The sequence below is a fragment of the Lissotriton vulgaris genome, unplaced genomic scaffold (genome assembly GCF_964263255.1).
Source record: "Lissotriton vulgaris unplaced genomic scaffold, aLisVul1.2 SCAFFOLD_474, whole genome shotgun sequence".
Classification (NCBI taxonomy): Eukaryota; Metazoa; Chordata; class Amphibia; order Caudata; family Salamandridae; genus Lissotriton; species Lissotriton vulgaris.
In genome coordinates, this window is record NW_028248784.1 from 966,908 (window position 1) to 983,713 (window position 16,806).

General features: G+C 44.6%; 1 protein-coding gene across 1 annotated transcript in view; it reads left to right on the forward strand.

Moving 5' to 3' along the window:
• The first annotated feature begins 10,506 nt into the window (after nucleotides 1–10,506).
• LOC147663829 (uncharacterized) overlaps nucleotides 10,507–16,806 on the forward strand; it is a 276,738-nt gene continuing 270,438 nt past the window's right edge. The window contains exon 1 of the mRNA XM_086950177.1: nucleotides 10,507–10,584. The gene's annotated coding sequence lies outside the window, so the exon portion shown is untranslated. The remainder of the gene's footprint in view (nucleotides 10,585–16,806) is intronic.

Here is a 16,806-nt window from a genome sequence, read left to right on the forward strand (position 1 = left end):
AGGGTAATTCCAAACAAGAACCGGAGAAAGTTATTAATAGCAGACGCACACATGGGTGAAGGTCCAAGGTACAATGAAATGAGGGAATCTCTGACCGAATTACAGTCAGTATACTGGTGGCCGGGAATGAGCCTGCACCACTATAAATATGTAAAGAACTGCCCGGACTGCGACAGAGATCGCAGCAATGAGCCAAGCGCATTTATGCCATGGTAGGCATAATGCTGTCTATATGCCATCCTGCGTCCTATTAATTATTTAAGACTATACACTTAAAAAAATGTGGCCCCAGCGCTCGGCTGACGCCAAAACTGTTATAAAAGATCTGCGAGTCTTTATCGGCACATACGCAATTGCCATGTTCCATTCAGACCAGGGTCCTGCTTTCAGCTCTCGAGCTTATAAGGAGGCCATGGCCAGTATGGGTGTTGGGTTGCGATACTCTTGTCCATCACACCCCGAAGGGAACAGTGTAGTGGAAAGAAAAAACCGGGACATAAAGCAATCTATAACAGCGAAGGTATTAGGTTCGGGGGATGGGTGGGTCAAACATTTAATAAGTGTCCAGCTCAGTCTAAACAATTTGCCAAGAAATTCTCTAAAAGGTTTCAGCCCATACGAACTATTGTTCGGAACTAGAATGCACATTCAGGACTTAGATAGTCAGGTATCAGTGGTAGAAGATAAGAATAAAGACTTTGACATCAAAGATCGTTTGGCTGTTTTACAGGACTTGAATAAAACAAGAAAATCCTTAAGCAACATAAAGTTAAAGCAACAGCCAACTACCACTGAAGAGGCACCACCAGCCCCAGCAAGACCTGTCTGGATTCCAAAGATTGGGGATCTAGTCAGAGAAAAAATAGCGGTGAAGAAGGAATTTGGGCCTTCTTACAGAAAAGCAGTACCTGTCTTGGCAATCAACGGAACAAGATTAGTAGTACTACCGCCCCTTGCTAGTAAAAAGGAGAACAGAGTTGTATCAATCGACCTGGTAAAACCACAAGCATGTGGCCTATAATCAACATTAGGCCCAGTGGACACCCGAGAAATAACAGAATACCCAAATTTGCAACAATCCAAGAGATTCAAACTGAAAGACTAATCACATTCGATAAACCTGCAGTGCACAGAGAGGGACTACGCAATAATGCCATGGAACTCGTGCCACTTGAAACACAGATTGAATCAGTTCGTCAAGAAACACCAGTCTACAATGATGTGGCATCAGAAAGTGCTACAGAAAGACAAATTGAAAAAACAATTCCAACAATTGACAGAACTGCCTCTGGCAACTTCATCAACTTTGATAACTTTTCTGAAGATCAAGACGACCCTGAAGTGACGCCAGAAACAAGGACTCTTAAAGAAAAAGCAACTGAACTCTTTCATCAACTCAAGGAAATTTACCTTATTTCTCCATGGTTAGAGTTCTGGTTTGGACTAGGTGTATTTTTCCTCCTGCTTTGGCTCATCATGGTGCTTTGTTTGGGAAAATTCATTGAGCGAAAATACAGTTCAATGGACACAGCAAGTCAGAACATCAACTTAGTCCTCAAACCACACAGATCATCCCACGTGAAGAAAAGAGAACTATCAACAGTAAATGTCACAGCCATTCCAATACCCGGGGGGGGGTAGTATGGGACAAAACTGACTATGAAATATATGGTCCGGTCGAAATCCTGAAATATCCTCACCAGTTCAAGGTTTCCTTAAGTGACTTTGTTAAACCAAGCACATTTTCTGATGATTGGGATTTTGAAAGTATTAATAATATGATGTCTGATTTAGTGTAGTCAGCTAGATTTACAGAGCATGATTATTTACAAGGTTCGTCTAATTATGAACAGATGTACTGCTTCTCACATTACGGTGACCATTACTTGCATAAATCTGCACAACCTAGAAATGTTTTTAAATATAACCAATGGGAACATTGTGCTACTCCACCTAAAAGCAGTTCGAAAACATTCTATGAGAAATTCCAGTACTTCTCAGGGTTTAACACAAGTGATGCAGAAACGTATTATTATAAACTGTTGGATAAAACAGGGTTGAAAACAATGCTGACAAATACTAAATTGATATATTCAGAAGCATTTTATGAAAAAATGATGACATTTGGTTTTGATTTTTGGAAAAATAACATTGAAACAAAAACCATCTGGGGTACAAAAGATTGGCAGGTACAAAGCCTAGAAGCATTATTTCGAGCCTGCATTATCCCAGAACAAATAATGTTCTTAAATGACACAATTCACCAAACATCCTGTCTTGGGCTAGCTAAGATTAAAGACCTTAATAAACTGTCTATTCCAAAGCCAATACCTGATAATGCAACTACAGATATTGAAATAGACGTATCAAAAATTTTACATCTAAACAGAACACATCCTGATTGGAAAAAGTGGTTAATCTGGCCTACTGACACGAATAACTGTCAAGATAGATTCCTGAACAAAACACAGGGGTTAACAATCACCAGACTAGACCCTAGATACTCCCAGAGACCACATCCAGGGATAGTAACAACATACAGTGTAGGGAAGCTGTGCCTTGAATGGCTAGAATCATCCACACTGGCAGAAATTAAGCAACACTTATCTTTACTTAAAGATGGTGCTGATTTGCGCGATTTCATTCTGGGACCACGCAAACAGCGTCAAAAACGTTTCATAGCCAGTATATATGCGGCTTACAACGAGGCTTGGAAAGTAACACAAATTGAAACAGCTGAAAAAATACGAGAAATTGATCGTATTCATTTGGAAAAATCACTTTCTGTTGTGGATAATGGGTTAATGACTCTGTCCTCCCGAATATATTCACTGGACAGTATTGTATCATCTGCCATAGATATAATAGACAAAGACTTGCTAATGTTACAGCATGGCCAGTCACAATTGCGTTCTATTGTACAGTTAGGCTGGACGCTGCAAAATCTTCGTTCAGGCTATGTGCCATGGCGTTTAATCAACACACCGTCATTGTTTTCCATCTTTAACCTTACTGATAAACAAATCAGCTTGGCACAGAAAGGAGCACACTATACAATCCTGAGCATCGAAAAACTTGAGAGATTACCTTTGACAATGTCAGAAAGTCCTGTCATTGAATGGATAATACACGGGATTAAAACTAGAAAATTCGAAGGTCCCCCTACTGGGAGGGGAACAGTCCGATACACAGCATGAGGACCGTAGTCTTATTCCATAGACATATTAATCAAGAGTCTGGATGTATGATTTCAAGATTTTTAATCTTCACGTGGTGAATATTCTTTCATATTCTTGTTCAATGTGGTGTTACAAACCAAAAACGTGTCACTACACAATCAATAACTCAACCATTGTAATCCTCAACATAAGATCCCGATGCATTTCGGGCAAAAGCCCTATCTCAAGGGAATGCTATAGAAAGGTTTGCAAGGTGCCTCGCGGCGTGCCAGCGGGGTACCTTGCAAACCTTTCTATAGCATTCCCTTGAGATAGGGCTTTTGCCCGAAATGCATCGGGATCTTATGTTGAGGATTACAATGGTTGAGTTATTGATTGTGTAGTGACACGTTTTTGGTTTGTAACACCACATTGAACAAGAATATGAAAGAATATTCACCACGTGAAGATTAAAAATCTTGAAATCATACATCCAGACTCTTGATTAATATGTCTATGGAATAAGACTACGGTCCTCATGCTGTGCATCGGACTGTTCCCCTCCCAGTAGGGGGACCTTCGAATTTTCTAGCTTTGTGCCCACACTGTTTGGTCAGACAGCGTTAACCCGATTGCACGCTACAATCCATCACCAAAATACAAATCCAGTTTATCCACGCTGTGCGAGTTCCCACTCATTTTAGATTTAATACACGGGATTATCACAATTCCGATAACAACTTTCCGATTTAGAAATTGCCTTGAATACATACCGACTGGCCAGTATGAACGTTTGGGTAAAGGGTACATTAAGTCAGCATGGAAATTACCATATACACACACATGCTATAGTGACGGCAACAAAAATGTATTTCTTAGTGGTGAAAACTGCAAACGTTCACTAAGCGGTATACTTTTGTGCCAAGGTATTAATTTACACGGGGCCTGTGAAGGAAATTCAAACAACCTTTCATACCACCAACATGTCACAACTGCAACGCAGATAGAGCCTTTCTTTAAGCAGCTCTCTAACGGGAGTTACATTCTAATAACGGATCACAGCTGTTGTGGCCTTTTGCCAGGGAAAGCATATCTCGTACAAGTAACTTCCATGGTCAAATGCTGTATGCAAGCATTGTTTCCAAACGGCCCTGGAGACTCCGAGACTCCCATATGGCCTCGTTTGAATGTCTCTTCTATACGAATTGATACTTTAAGCAGAATGAAGTCTGTGCTTTTGCAGACAACAGTGCCCATCACGTCATCAAAAGAGACGTATGATCTCCAAGTTGCAAGGACAGCATCGGAGATTCATGACCTTTTATCAACAAATTGCCCCGTGCACTTCACAGAAATGCTTAGCCAAACTCTAAATATGTCAAATGCCATAGGCATCCCAGGCGTATTTAAGACCATTTTTTCGGGACTGTTAACACCATTCAAAGCAATTCTGGGAATCATTCCCAATTTTGTCCATTCAGTCTTTGGCGGCATACCCCTGATTTTGGGACTTGTAGCAGGCATTTTATTTTTGACCCTCCTGCTTTGATATGGCAAGCCAAAATACAGACATGACACCGGCAGGGATGGAAGAAACGATCCTAGCAATACGCTACCGGGACCGAATAACTAGAGTCCTTGGATTGGCCAGGCTGAGAGATCTGAACATGACCCGGTTTCTTTCATTCAGACCTATATGGCAGACCTGCATCTTACCTGTGCTTCGATGTATGCTATGCGGAGATAAATGCGTGTTGGACACCTGTCCTGCACTTCCATCAGCAGTACCAATGGATATCGATACTTTGCTAAGTCCTGTAACGACTCACGCATTGTGTTGTCCCCAGCGGCTACCAATCCTGATGATGGCATTCGTTGAGACTCCTGTGCTACGACTAGGTAGTGACAGTGGAGCAAGAAATAAAAGCAACATCACCCAGGTACGACCTTCTGTGAGCATTGCTGATCCAGACACCGATGATAGCAATCATTCTCATACCTGCCAAGTTACAGCATTATCGAACTTGGTCGAACTGTCACCTGATTTTGTAGACCAATTCTTTGAGAGCCTGTCTGATATGATGTTCTCCCCTGAACAGAAACAATAATTTTTGAAAAGCATTCCGACACACAGCGTTCCCATGAACTCTGAATTCGGCCTTCAGTTTTGATCAACAAAAACTATTGAAAAGCGTTGGAATTCTATTTCCCCGTTCACCATGAAAAGTTTTTTTTTTGGTTTGAACAATTTTTCAAAATATTTACCTTTTTTCTGGCACGAAAACATTTGCTTAAAGTAGAACTATTCATAGAGAACAGAACTTCTATTTTTAGGTAGATCTAGAGACATAATAACTTTACATCAACCTCTAGCACATGTTACAGCAATTGCATTTATATGTGATGAAATAATCTCGCCCTTCTTTTCTGTATAAAGAGATATTTCATGTGTAAGTTTTTTTTTCGCAAAATCGTTCCCTGATTGCATATGCTATAATTTTTGAATGATTTCTATGCTTAAAGACGTACAGTACCTATATTTTCATGTATTTCAGATACGCCATTTCAAATGCAAATATGTATTTTGGGGTGGGTAGGAATACATGCGCATCTTATTGCTTTCGTTTTTAGTAATTTGATGGACATAAATTCGTGGAGTGGGTGTCGTGTTCTAATCTAGGACCCCGATCAATACTGTGACCTTATGCCCCTATACGGCTATAATCCATTCATACCCCTATAATGGCATAAACAATCAGATTGTTTTAAATTTTGATGATCCCGTATAGACCTAAGGGGACTCAGCTGCAATAACTTAGAGATTGGCCAATAAGATACCAATATCATAGTTTAAAAAGACCCGCAACTGCTAACTCAAATTAACACTTTTCCGGAAGACCGCGAGGAGGACGGACGCACACGGACGGGTGGAACTCAAGGATCAGCCGTACTCTAAGTAAGGAGATACAACCCCAGGAGGGTATAGAGAAAAGCTTAAGCTTAAGTGGGGGAGAGTTAACTAATGGCACCTTCATACTTTATCCTCTAAAGGAACGCCAGTCAAATTCAGTGAAAGAACACGGCGCCCGTTTTTAAACCACCCCATCCCAGGACCCGATTACAGCAACCACTAGGTAAGGAAAAAGAACTGCTGGTTTCGTGTAGAATAGTTTAACAAAACAGAGAACACTAAATAAAATAAACCATAAATCAACCTATATTCCAGGCTACAACGTGGAAGCTGGAACCTCAATATACAGCGAGGCGACAGCGGGGTGTAACGCAAGAACCACGCATAGGACAATAACAATTAAGGTATTTTGTCTAAATAAACAACAATTTAATAGGAGTTTTTTAAGTAGCTTTTAAACAATCTCCTAATATATCCTTCGTGAAAACTACCCCTATCTATTTCATAGGTGACAGACATCCGCCTTAATTTCTTCATATCCCCCGACCCACTATAAAGACTGCATGTGTGTCAACCAACATCGAGGGAGGTATAATTTACAGGTAATGAAAGAACCCAAGCTGTTCAAAATTAGCTATGGGATAATAGGATATATCATGGCTTAAATACTTTTTTATAATATTCATTCCAGACCTGGCCGAAGATTGAGTGAAGAGTATGAGCAACATTTCTCAAACCAAGATTTCCAACATAATGAATTATAAAAAAAACATGTTTTAAGGTAAATTACCATACCCCCTAACGCATTATCAAGTGGGAAGCAAGGGTGGGATATTATCAGGACTGCCCCCCCCCATGTATACTCATGGCGCTATCTAGGTTGGAATAACAAGGGACAATTAAGAACAGAAGCCCACATATTGGTAGGACTGGAAGATGTGACTAATGTGAATATCTTAACCGAATTATGTGCACATATAAAGTAATGCTGCTAGAAAATGTGGTTGGGTGGACAAATGTTTTAAACCTTATAGCTGTAAAAAATGTAGCACAACGGTGTACGCCAAAAAGAATAGCAAGATGAAAAATGAGTAGTATGACGAATAAGGTGTACTGAATGAAGACAATTTGCAATTCCCTGCCATGCATTGATTCGAATATATTTGCCCACAGGATTTCCGTACAAAGGCAACCATCCAGTGCCAACATAGGAGAGTACAATATATATAAGTCTTGATAAAGATGGCACATATCTAACGAGTCCATCGAAACGCGTCGACGCATACTTGTGCACAATTAAACAACCAAACTCGCCCCAAGAACAACGAAAACAAGTCGAGTCTGGGTTTGAGTTAAATGCGGGAATTAATGTGCAATATTGGATGACAAATTGTGAATGTCTGTGTTTGTTTCCCTTCTCTCCCCCATTTCTCATTTTCATATTGAGAGTAGGTTTTCCTTTAATGAAAATTCTTTTATTAATGCTGTCTACATATGTTTTGTGTATGAAATATAGTACAATTATGTGGTGATGTTTTTATGAGTTGTGTGAAGAGTTTTTTAAAACTCTATTTTTACATTCTGTGTATGTTTTTTAATTGACAAAAAGATTGTTTTAATAAAATACTATATAGTTTTTTACAAGAAATTTGTTTATGTTTGTACTTCTATCTGGTAGAGTCTTGTATCCAAGATCAGTATTTGGGCTTGAGTTCTCATTTAATTCAGCCAAGGGAAAGTGTTTATCACACTGTATAAACAATCAGAGCCCTATTTCAGAAACTCGCCTCTGCAGCTCATTACAGTACATGACACAGCAGAAGCCACTATCTTAGATTCCTAGATTACACTACGAGTTCTTCAACAAGATAAAACTCAGCAACCTGGGAAAGCCCCGCTTGCTATGTTTTGATTAGTAATAGAACTCTAATGAGCACTGAAAGGACGATCACTTCCTAGTGACATCTTTATTGACGTCTTATGTCCAAAAACTTACGTCAAACAAGGCACCTTTCAGGTATAAATATTACCAACGTTGCCTTAAGCAAGTGCGACGACAATGATGGTGTGGTGAATACAGGAGCAGACCAGCTGTCCCTTGCAGAGCCCAGCAGATGCAAGCAGCCCACGGACGCTGCCCCTCCTCCTCCTTGACGCGCTGAGAAAGAAGCTGTCTTTTCTCCTGCCGAGAAAATCCAGCTCCGGCGTTTCCAGCCTACCCTTGCGGGTGACTGGGATAGCGAGTCCTGAAAGGAGATACAAGACCTCCAACATTCTATTCCAGAGGTATGGTGTTGACTAAACCCTTAGAGAGAATTCTTGAAGCAAACCTTGGCAAAACCAACTTAACTTAAACTGCTACTTACTTACTGCCTCCCAAGTATTAGGCTTAGGTCAGGTACACTGGGGTAGGCGTAGTTAGAAGCACCAGTTGCGTACGTTAGCTAAATGTATATATGAATGTATATATTTTATTCATTTTAACCATTGTATGGCTAAGAAACCATATCAATGCTTTTACAGTATTATTTCGCAATCCTCCTTTTACTGTACGCACTTTTTATAATAACAAGTCTTGCAATTGTGGCAATTCATTTCTCTTGTATGGGAAGAAAGACTGTTCAATAAATAATACCTTTTATTGAAAACGCCAGTCTCTCTATTCTCTGCATCTTGGTGAAAGTAATCTGCACAGCTGACTGAGTAAAATAACTGTCTATTGTTTCACACAACTCTAGAGATTGACTCTTATTCTAAGGAGCAAAGTTGTCATGTTTATGCGGTTGTTGGAAAACTGAATCCCTTCTTGTCTGTGCCAGGGAAGCTGATCACTTCCTATTCAGTCAAGAAAGTTTCCAGTGACCTCTGAGCTAGTTGGTAACAAACCCAATTAAGTTTAGCATAGTCAGTAAAGACCTGAAAGACCGCACTTCTACGTCTACACTGCTGTTTATGTTATTCCAATGAGCAGGGCCTATAGGGAAAATAGGAACTACACTACACCATATGATACTTTAAAATGGATAAAATATATACATACATAAAAACATTGACTAACGAACTCAACTGGTGCTTTTAAGATACGCCTACCCCAGTGTACCTGACTTAAGCCTAATACGTGGGAAGGAGTAAGTAAGTTGCAGTCTTAAGTTAAGTTAAGTTTTTGCCAAGTATCGGAATCAAGAATTCTCTCTAAGGTTTTAATCAGCTCTGTACCTTGGTTATAGAATGAAGGAGGTCTTGTATCTCGCTTCTCAGGACTCAATCTCCCAGCAACCCGCGAGGGTGACTTGGGAACACCGGAGCTGGATTTCGCGGCGTGAGAAAAGGCAGCTTCTCCAGCGCGTCAAAGGGGAGGGGCGGGTTCCTTCGGCTCTCGCATCAGCTGGGCTTCAGAAAAGTAGATAACCGCTCTGCTCCACACCACCGTGTGTTTGCTTAAGGCAGCGTTGGTATATTTATACCTGAAAGGTGCCGGGTTTGACGTAAGGTTGGACATAAGACGTCACTGAGAACTAACAGTTCTTTCTGGACTCCAGGAGTTCTTGTGCAAATCAAAACAAAAGCAGGGGGGGGTTTCCGGGCTGCTGGAGGCTTGGTTTGTGTAAAGAACGCGTTGTGCTTTCTAGGAGTCTATGGGAGTAGCCTTGCCGTGCTTTGGACTGCATGTGCTATTACTGAATATGGATATGATTCTTATGCCTTTATAAGGATATTTATTATAACCACATAAGGGGGGTGAATCGGGAATATCGAATTAGGGTCCTAGATAGAAATACAACAAAGTGATTCAATGTACTGAAAGAAGGTCGGCAAAGCATGTAAGAACTAGATTAATTGCTCTTAGGAACATCCATTCAGACAGTGGTACAATCATATCTGCCTCCCCCTTTCCCAGGCAAGTGTGCATTGAAAGAGCCTGTTGCTTTCTTGTAGTGAGAAGGGGGTGTCAGGTAGTTAAGATGGGGTCGCTTTATTGATTTGAATTGTTAAATGTTATTTAGAATGTTTTATGGACAATTGTCTAAATAAACTTGTTTTTCTACCTACCTGATTTTATTAAAATTAATAAAAAGGTGTGGACATAAACAGATGCCTGTATTTGTCTCGACCGGGGGAGGATGTTGTGTTCTATTTGCATATAATTGGTTTCAGCTAGGGTAGTCCCTCTTTTGTTTCCAATACTAGTTTTATTTCACCACGCCCTCGCCTCCTCCCATTCCAAGCTGGCGGACCCTAAGAAAACTCGTTTTGGGCCTTTGTAAGTTGTTGTTTATGGTGGTCACGTGCACCAGTACGTCCTGCGCGTGATAGGGCAATGCTATTCGAACGGAAGCACGTCACTCTCTCTAACCTGTCTGGCCTATCGGAGCGTAAAGCCGCCGGAAGTGTGGAGCCGAGGGTTCGCGGTGGATTGTTACGGCGCTGCGCGTCAGCGGCGGAGGGTCTGAAGGGAGGAGGCGGGGCTGGAGGCGGAGCAGAAGATGGAGCGGCCGGGAGCTTGAACCGGGGCAGGTGAGAGGGCTTTGAGAATTAGGTCAGGTTTTGTTCTTCGTCTGCATGTAGCTGCCGGGGCTACCAGCTGTTAGGGGAGGAGAAGGGGGAGGTATATTAAAATCGGTTTTGAGAGTTGGCGAAGGAGGCTGAAGATGGAACGGCTGGTAGGAATTATGAGGATGGGGACCAGTTAGTAGGGACAGACTCACAAGGCAGACACTCCTTTTCAAAGTTGAGAATGTTTGTTCAACTTTTTTTTTTATTGCTTTTTAGCTTATAAGTATCATTACCTCCGGTATATGTCAATTCAGATTTAACATTACGCCTTAAATTTCTGCAGTTACCCACTTTATTGTTCTCAGATGCTAGCATGTGTGCTGACGGGTCTTTGAAAGGTGGCGATTGCATAATTTCGATGCAGGCCCAAGCGATTGAGTGGATTTGACTCTAGATGCATAGTGTAAAGCAATGAGACTGTGGCATAGTGAAACTGCGAGAAGGCAGGGACTTACAAAAACATAAATTGAGACAGGAGCAAGACGAAAAGAGGGAGAAAGGCTAGGGCTAGGTGAAAGAGGAGTGAGAGCCAGGCAGTGTGAAGAGATGAAGATGAGACCAGGTGAAATGTTACTGAGGCAGGGACCAGGTGAAAAGGGGTTACATCTTTGCTATAGTGGGCACCCACCTCGTTTGATGCTTGACTGCCCTGCTTTTTGAGATGTCTTCCCTGTTTTAATACATGTCACTGAAGATAGTTTATATATCCTAGAGACAAATTAATTTGCTCAGAGCGGATCATCTGCTAGGGGATGTGAGATAGACGGGCTAGGATGCTTTTAGTGTTCGTGGATGATCCTCGTACAGTTCTGCACAAGATGGCCAATTGCAGTGTAAAGGTGCTAGAAAGGGGCATGCGTTAATTTGTTTGGTAACTGTGCGGAGAGCACAGAAAGTGGTCTTCATGGAACAGCTTTATGAACAAGTGTATCTTTAGAGATGCTAAGAAGAAGGTATGTGACTGCCCAGGGGTGAAACTAGATTCAAACGTCTGGCAGAGGGAGGACTAACACTTCAAACAGAAGCAGAACCATTTTCAGAATAAGTGTGTAATGACTTGTGGGGGTCTCTCTTCACTATTGTAGTACACTGCGTAATAGGGGGAGCCAATGCAAGACATTTTGGTACCATATGCTGGGGTTGGGGCCTACCCATTGCTTACCATTGCTTGACTTTATTGACTCCGGCATTTGCTTGCTTCTAATTCGTTAGTTTCCTTAGGCTGTTCTTAGTCCTATATTTGTCCTTCTGTTGGAGCATGGACGTTTTGCTGTATCTTTCCACTGGTCATTTTTGCTGGTGCTACTTTTTGTTTTCTTTTTTAAGCACATTAATAGAGCACTTGTGTTTTTAGTGATTAAGCAGGGTTTCCTGTATCTCAGTCTTCGGGTTTAATGATTAGATAATCCCCACCACTGGTCGTATGGACCTCTGATGGTCGACGAAGAGACATAATGAGCAATCATCTACATAAACAATATATTTTTAAAGATTTACTATTGAGTCAATGAAGAGAATTAGTGTGAGTGAATTGGTTTTGTTTTAAAATCTTCTAAGTTTTAATTATTTATTTATTAGACATTAATCTCTTAGATTTCAGCTTTAAAAGTTAATATAATCCATCAACCGATATTGATTATAAAATGAAACAAAATGTTAGTCAAAATCACTGTTGAAATAGTAATAATACAACAAGCGTGTTGCATAAAGTATACTACCTATTATAAGTAGAATTTAGAGTAAGAGATTAAAGGTGTCAGTTCAGAAACCCATAAAGAGTACTGATGAGAGAAAGATCGATGTGTAAGCTTAAAGCCTTTGCATTATAGCTACAAAGTATCCATAGCTCAAAATAACAGCAGATAATTAAAGTAATATTCTAAGAAAGCAGTCTTGCATGAAGAAAGGCATCGGAAACTCAAAGGTGAGACTCTGGTCAAAGAGTTGGGGAAGGATTTTGTAAGATCTGCCCCTCTGGGTCTGAGGTCTAGGCTCTGTGCTCTAAACTACTCTAGGAACACGCACTATTTATAAATAGACACATTCTATGTTGCAACACTATTTCTTTTGTCTTCTTCATCCCCAAATAGAATATCAGCGGACTCCTGGGAATAGGTTCTCCCCACAGCATAAGACTTTCAGCCATTAGTCCCAGGAAGGTTACAAAGTTGTTTTCTTGAGGTCCAAAACTAATTCCCATGAATCATTCTTCCTGTTATCATCTCTTTCCGATGAGAACCTCACTATCAATTGTCTAATACAAAACAAGTGTCACTAACAGTAGCCTTCTGAAGTTGCATCATCTGTGGCTAAGAGAATAATAACAACTTGCACAAACAACTGTCTAATGTAAAAAACTGGCCTTTCTTTGTTAGGTTTAAAGTATTTTATTGAAGCAGGGTGGGATCGGACACAGAGGGGTGAAAAACAGGTGACCCACAAGATCCGCGCACCAGTGCGCATCATACAGCCAATACAATAATACAGTTACAATTTGTAAGAGGCTCCGTCCGACTCGGGAGCATAGCTTCAGCACCTGTGGGCACGGACAAACGACAAGGGGAGGGGGGGGGGGGAGGGGGAGGGGAGGGATGAGGAGAGGAAAAAAAATCAGGAGGGAAGGAACAAAAGAAAGAACGCATTGGGAAGGAAAAAGGAAAAAAAAAAAAAAAAGGGGGGGGGGGGGGTGAAGGGAGGAGAAACAACCCTGCTCCAAAAAACCTACCCAACCAAACTGAACCCCCAACTACCACACCCCGACCCACCCCCTGTACTGTGCCAGCATCTACAGTCCCCGCCACTGTGAACTCTCCATGAATCAATACTATGCAACACCAACCCCACCCACTCAGGCAGGCGGGTCCGGCGGCGGCGTCAGCCTCAACAACCGCAGATATCTAGGGCAGGTAATCTCTCGAAACTCAGAACATAACAGGCTGTGAAAGGGCTCCCACAATTCCTCAAAGGTATCAGTAACCCCCAGGGCCACTAAGGACATCTTTTCCATTCCAAGAACATGCCACAATCTGTGCAGCCAACCAACTACAGAGGGAAGTGTTGTGGTGCGCCAGTGTATGAGAATATTCTGCACCGCTGACCCCAGCGCAATTGCGATCTGTCTACCCCTCTTGGACCTAAGGGGATACATCAACCCATTCGGCAACCCCAACAGGACATAGGCCGGGAACCCGGGCAGTTCCATCCCAAAGCATTTGTCAACCTCGCTCAGGACCTCTTCCCAGTACGGAGCCAGCAGGGGGCAATCCCACAGTATGTGTGTCAGTGTACCAGTGTTGCCACAGTTGCGCCAACACGTCCCTGGTATCGCCCTATCCATCTCGTGCAGTTTCTCCGGAGTGCGGTACCAGTAGGTCGAGATTTTAGTAAAGGTCTCCGTAAGACCCGTGTGGTAGGCCGAGTGGCGCGCGCGGTAGGAGATGTTGTCCCATTCTTTATGACTCAGCTCGCGCCCAAGCTCTCGCTCCCATCGTTCCCGACCAGGGTTGTGAATGTGAAATGAGGGGGGCTGCAGCATTCTATACAGGTCCGAGATCAGTTTGGCGTCCGACGTGCGAGTAATTAACCAACGCTCATACTCCGTGATTTCCCTGTGCGCCGCGTCGCGCACTTGGGGTTGTAATGCCCAGTGGCGCGCCTGCATGTATCGCATGCGTTCCGTCTCAGGGAGGCCATAATCCCTCTGCAAGTCCTGGAAGGAGACAACTCCCTCGGGGGAGTACAAGTGGTACAGAGTGCAGCAGCGGGCCACCCGCCAGCGTTCATAGGCTCCCTGTTCCAGCCCCGGGCCGAAGTCCGGGTTGCCAATGAGCGGCGTGAAGGGAGAGGGGAAGGTAGTCAACTCGCATCTGGCAGCCACCGAGTCCCACGTCTGGAGCGGGACCCGCGTCACCAAAGACGCGTAAAGATTGGGGGGTCGATGGGCTCGCCTCAGGAATGGTACTTCCTGCAGCGTCCTACCCGCCACCGCCTGATCTTGGAACAACCAGTGTTTATCAGATTCCCACCGGCTCCATTCCACGAGGTATCGGAGCTGAGCGGCCTGAAAATATTTCCGTAAATCCGGTATCCCCAGCCCTCCGGATTCCGGCGAGAGCATAGCGATGCCCCTCTTGATCCTCGGCCTACGGCCCTGCCACACGAAACGCGAAATGGCAGTCTGAGTCTCCGCGAGCCACCCCGCAGGAGGGTGGAGCGGTAATGCTCTGAAGAGGTAAAGCACCTGAGGCAGAAGGGTCATCTTCACTGCGGCCACCCTACCCAGTAGCGACAGCGTGCCCCTATCCCACCGGCCCAATTCCTCCTTGATTTTAGTGCCTAGAGCTGCGTAATTGGCCTTAACCATCTCCGGGAGGGAGGGCGCCAGCAGGATCCCCAAATACGGGATCTGGTCCTTGGACCAGCTCAGAGGGTAAAGCCTCTGCAGTTCCACTCTAGTGGCGGCAGATAGCGAGATGTCCAGGGCGGCCGACTTACCCAGGTTCACCTTAAAGCCCGCCGCATCAGCGAATAAGTTCAGTTCCTCCACACAGGCCGGTAGCGATCTCCGCGGGTCATCCAACGTCAGAATGACATCGTCCGCGTACAGGCTAATCGCGTGGCGAAACCCGCCCATCTGGACACCGATAATGTCAGGGTTCTGCCTAACCCTCTGGGCAAATGGCTCCATGTACAAGGCAAAGAGCAAAGGGGAGAGCGGGCATCCCTGTCTCGTGCCCCGTTCAATGGGGAAGGGTCGGGAGCTGCCGCCGTTCACCCGGACCACCGCAGATGGGAACCGGTAGCAGTTAAAGATCAGGTGACGAAACTTCTCCCCTATCCCGAATTTGCTCAGGACTTTCTCAAGGTAGGGCCAGTGCACCCTGTCAAAAGCTTTCTCCGCGTCAATGGACAGGAGCATCCTCTCTCCAGGGATCCTAGAAGCCTTCTCGAGAATGTGCGTCACCCTCTTCGTATTATCTACCGTTTGCCTACCGGGCACGAAGCCGGCTTGGTCCGAGTCAACCATGCCGGGGAGATGCAACGCCAAGCGTGCCGCTAAGATACTGGTGAACACCTTCAAATCGGTGTTCAGCAGCGAAATGGGACGATAGGACCCACAGGCGGACCTGTCCTTGCCCGGCTTAGGGATCACTGAGACCGTGGCCTGGAGAAATTCGGAGGGGATGGCTCCCGGCTCTGCGAAGGAGTTAAAAAGGCGAGTCAGCAGAGGCGCCAGCTCCTGACAGAAGGTTTTGTAAAACAGCGGGATGAAGCCGTCCGGACCCGGGGCCTTGCCCAGTTTGAGCCGGGATATCGCCGTAACCACCTCCTCAATGCGTATGTCACGCTCCAGATACTGAGCCTGATCTTGAGTCAGCGACGGAAGCGGAACCGAGTCCAGGTAGTCCCCCTCAGCCTGGGCCGAAGGGGGCTCCCCGGAGTAGAGGTCCGCATAAAAGCCGCGGAAGACATCCGCTATGTGTTCATCGGTCGTGACTCTGCCTCCGGCCGGGTCCAGCAGTTCCCTCACGCGGTGCTGCTGGTGCTGCACCCTGAGTTTGTTAGCCAGGAGCCGCCCACACCGATCGCCCCCTGTGTAATATTTGTACTTCAGGCGGAGCACTGCGTACTCCGCCCGATCCGTGTCTAGGGCTGCCAGGAGCTTCCGCGCCGCCTTCAGCTGCCTCCACACCCTGGGGGCCCCTGTCCTGTGATGAACCTGTTCCAGCTCCCTCACCTGCTGGGTGAGCTCATCTCTCTTAAGTTGCCGGTCCCTATTCTCGGCAGCGGAAATCGCGATAAATTCGCCTCGGAGCACGGCCTTTAGGGCCGCCCATTGTGTCGCACGGGAAGTGTCCCCATTGTCGTTCACGGTCTGAAAAGCCAAAATGGCCGCCCTGATCTGATCCACCACCGACCGCCTATGCAAAAGCGTATCTCGGAGCCTCCAAACCCCCCTCGACCGAGCCACCGGCGGAAGAGTGAAAGTGCCCTCAACTGGGGCGTGATCAGAAAGAGAAAGGACCCCCATGTCCGCATTCGAAGCCAAAAGAAGCAGCGGGCCCGACACTAGGAGGTGGTCTAAGCGTGCATAAGATCTATGGGCGTGTGAGAAATAAGAGTATGCGCGGGTGGTGGGGTGGAGGCAGCGCCACATGTCATGCAGGTCCAGCTCCGCAAGTC